The 4545-nt window shown below is 39.0% G+C and overlaps 1 non-coding gene across 1 annotated transcript; it reads right to left on the reverse strand.

Annotated features, from left to right (window-relative positions):
* Nucleotides 1-3430: 3430 nt before the first annotated feature.
* Nucleotides 3431-3537, reverse strand: LOC111827094. The gene has a single exon (XR_002830580.1). It is a non-coding gene; the product is annotated as a U6 spliceosomal RNA (small nuclear RNA).
* Between the last annotated feature and the right edge of the window lie 1008 nt (nucleotides 3538-4545).

Consider the following 4545-nt stretch of genomic DNA (forward strand, 5'->3'; position numbering starts at 1 on the left):
TCATAAATTTGTTCACATGGCCATTCCCCAGAAGAGGACTCACACAATTCTTTTTCCAGTCTTGTTGAGATATAATTGACATATAACATTGTATAAGATTAAGGCAGAGAAAGTAGTGATATATATATATATTTAACATGCATAACCTCACATAGTTATACTTTTATTTTCTTCTGTACAATCTTTTGAATTGAATAGTTTAAAAAACAGATGCAATGTTTGAATTTTTATCCTTGCTATTTCAGCCCATTTCATTTCACCTCATCAATGCATTCACTGAAGAATTAATCAAATAAGGAGTTACTTAGTGTTTTTATATGCTAAGTACTGGGGGTTCAGATATATACCAGATCCTCTCTCCATATAACTTAACAGAAACATTTCTCTTCTCATCTAACCCTTCTTCTTCATAGCAGTCAACACAGGTGATCACTCCATCCTTGAAACATTCTTTATTTCATCCTGACCACCCTCCCTTCTTATTTTCCTTCTCCTTCACCAGCCACTCTTTCTGTCCCTATTGCTGGAATTTTATCCTCTACTCAATCTTAGCACAGGCCATATTCTCATCTCTGTGTACATAGTCTTTCTAGTTCATGGCTGTTAAACAGAAATATAATGCAAACCACATCTGTGATTTTAAGTTTTCTAGTAGCCGCATTTAAAAAAGAAAAAGGTAAAACTAATTTTAAGACTACATTTTATTTAACCCAGTACATTCAAAATATTATCAGTTCAACATGTAATCAATATAATAAAAATTATTTTACATTTTTTGCACTAAATCTTCAAACTCTAGTGTGTAATTTATACTTTGCACTTCCCAATTTCAATGCTAAATTTTCACTGAAAATACTTGATCTGTATTTAGATTTCACAAAATTTACTGTGGAAAAAGTAGATTCACATACCCAAGTTATTTCAAAAATTTAAAAAGTTTTCCAATAACTGAATTATTACTTTTTATATTTAAATTACTTACAATTAAAAGGAAGCCCTAGGGCAACTAAGCCCTAGCTGGTTTGTTCAGTGGGTATATCATTGGTCTTTGGACTGAAGGGTCCCAGATTCGATTCTGGTCAAAGGCACATGCCCGGGTTGCGGGCTCCATCCCCACTGGGGGAGGAGGGGCATGCAGGAGGCAGCTGATTAATGATTCTCTCTCATCATTGATGTTTCTATCTCTCTCTTCCTCTTTGAAATAATTAAAAAAAATTTTTCAAAAAGTTTAGTTCAGGGGTCTCTCCCCCTCCCCACGTGGGAGTCTGTGCTTGTTTACCAATAAATTTCCACTTTTTTCTATACCAAAAAAAAAATCCTATCTTATAAAGACAGAATATGCAAATTGACCACCACTTCATGACAAAGATGGCGGAGCCCACAGCCAATAAAAAGGGAATATACAAATTGACGCAACAAAGATGGCGGCAGCCGAGCCAGGATGCTTGCGTCGTCGCCATGGTGACGACACAGGCATTTTGCCCCACCCCGGCCGCTCAGGGCCTCTGGGCAGCGTGCGAAGGCAGAAGACAGCTCCAGGGCGGAGCAAAGGCAGAAAGGTGGCTCTGGGCCAGAGCAAAGGTGGTGCCAGCAGCCAGGGGAAGGAAGGCCTATTCTTGCACGAATATTCGTGCATCGAGCCTCTAGTAAAATAATAAAATAAAAGAAAGTAAGTTTAGTTCATCAGTCATACTAACCACATTTTGAGTGCTTGATAGCCACATGGAGCTAGTGTTTACTGTATCAGACAGTGCAGCTCTAGTTATCTCATATATTTTCATGGCTTCAAATGGCCCTCATAAACTGATGACTCCAGAACTTATCTTTACAGCGGAACCTGTTCTCTGAGTCCTGAACTGTATACTTAAAGATCTACTTGGATATCTCAAAGGCATCTTAAACTTGGTATTTTTAAAATGGGATTATTATTTTGAATGGATACTTTATTTTTTTTAATTTTTTTAAAATATATTTTATTGATTTTTTTACAGAGAGGAAGGGAGAGGGATAGAGAGCCAGAAACATCGATGAGAGAGAAACATTGATCAGCTGCCTCCTGCACACCTCCTACCGGGGATGTGCCCGCAACCAAGGTACATGCCCTTGACCGAAATCGAACCTGGGGCCCTTCAGTCCTCAGGCCAACGCTCTATCCACTGAGCCAAACCGGTCAGGGCTACTTTATTTTTTATCAGCTTTATTGAGGTGTAGTTAACAAATGAAATTATAAGATTAAATGGAATTTTGATTTCCCACCCCAAATGTGATCCTTGTTAGTTGCCTTAAGTTGGGTTTCCAGAAAAACAGAGTCTGAGAGGAATATTTGCATGCAGGAAGTTTATCAGGGAGTATTCTCAAAACCAGTGCCTATGAAGGAATTAGAGAAGCAGGAATGGGCAGAGGGAAGTAGGATCATCTTGGGAGTTGCAACAATGGCCTCAGCTGATTCCATGGGGACTTGTAGAGCTGTTCTCTGTGAGAGGGACCTACAGAGATGTCCCAACCTGAGATAAGAAGGCTAAGCCTTTGACCCCTTTATCTACCAGTCATTGGCTGTGGGCTGTGCCTGAGGGAGGTGTTACCTTGAGTAAGGGAAATACCCAGAGAGAGAGATAGCTGTAGGCACTTAGCAACCAACATTTCCTCAGCTGAGGGAATGAGGGCTACCTTCCCACAGGGGAAATGAGAGGGACACCACAGCATCCACTCAACAGTCTTCCTCATGGTAGTAGTAATCTGATTCCCCAGACATTTTATAAAGCCAACATCCTAGGAATCATGCTTTACTTTGTACTTTCCAAATAGTTGAAACAAAAGTCAGTCTTCCTCCCTTAGGCCCTCTATACTTACTCTTCCTGCATCCTGGAATCCTCCAGCTCACACCAGCCACCTCTTTTCCTCCATCTAGACTCCATCTACTCACCTACCCACATACACATTCATACATATCCTCCTCCATCAGTTCCAGATCTCAGCTTAATTGCTACATCCTCGGGAAGTTTTTACCTGACCCCCTTATCTAAGGTGAGTCATTTCAGTTTGTAATTACTTTATTGCTTATTTGTTCATTTTTTGTCTCTCTCAATGAAATTGTAAGCTTCATGAATATGCGTTTGTTATGTCTTGTTTATGTAACCCAGGTATCTAACCTAGCACCGTGTTACAGCCTTTGGACTCACAGTCTGGGTTTATAGAATGAATGAATGGGGGGTGGGGGGCGGAATTATTAGGGTAGGCAGAGAAAAAAGACAATGGTCATAAATGAACATGGCCTGGTGGAGCTAGGCCAAGGAAGAATAACCTGAAAAAAGGTAATGTGTTAGCTGAATTTTAAGCAAGTAGTGGGGTGAGTTGGATAGAGAAGATGGACATTCATTCAGCCTCATTACTTAATGTGTTTAAGACTTGCCCCTTTCTTCTTCTTTTTTTTTTAAATATGGAACACTTCACAAATTTGCATGTCATCCTTACGCAGGGGCCATGCTAATCTTCTCTGTATCGTTCCAATTTTAGTATATGTGCTGCCGAAGCGAGCACTTGCTCCTTTCTTACTCTGGATACCTGGAACCACAATCCCTTCCATATCCACTCAGTCAATTTCCTCTTTACGCTCAAATCCCAGCTCAGTCTCTCCCTCTCACATTTTTCCCTACCTGGAAGACTCCCTTAAAAAGAGCAGAAAGAAAATGCCAGCCTCAGCTCAACTAAGTTGAAAATTCTATGTGGCAATAATGAGCTCTTCGTTGTGGCTATGAGATATTACCCCATATAACTCATTTTGGTAATTCAACAAAACCACTGTTGATTCAATGCAATTTTTCAAAATTCTCCTTTAATGATTTGGTCAACTGTCTGCATTTTGAGCTATATATCTGAATTGAGTGGTTAATTCAAAATACTTAAGTGGATTCAGTAGTTAAGTGAGCTTTACAATAGTTGGTCAGAGTAAACTATCAATGCCATCTATCTAATGGTCCTTTCATGAAAATTAGTTGTGACCTTGGTGGTGATAATATGGAACAATGACCTTATGGTCAAATACCTCAGTATAAGAATAAAGTAAAAAATAGTAATTTTTAAAAGGTGATATATCCAGTTCCCTAGAGTAGCTCCTAATGCCAAGAGAACCAAAAGCCTGATAGTGTTGATTGCTAGCTTCAAAATCCTCTAATACATGTTCGAGTCAATTGTATGGTCCCAAATAATATTATTGATGATGTATAGATTGACTATGGCCTCCATTTACATCTTGTCAGGAACCAATAATATTTCACATCCTCTAGAAAAAAATAAATAGAAATATCAAAAGGAAATTACTTTCTCTGGCTGGTGTAGCTCAGTTGGTTGTAGCATCATCCCATACACTGAAAGCTCTAGGGTCAAATTCCTGATCAGGACACACACCCAGTTCGATTCCCAGTCAAGGCTTGTGTGAGAGGCAACCAATCTATGTTTCTCTCTTTCTCTCTAAAAATCAATAAAAAATAAAATACTTGTTTGTCAAAAATAAAAAGAGAAAGAAAATTGTCTTTATGGGCCAGAAAC

This window comes from Myotis lucifugus, unplaced genomic scaffold (assembly GCF_000147115.1).
Source record: "Myotis lucifugus unplaced genomic scaffold, Myoluc2.0 scaffold_130, whole genome shotgun sequence".
NCBI lineage: Eukaryota > Metazoa > Chordata > Mammalia > Chiroptera > Vespertilionidae > Myotis > Myotis lucifugus.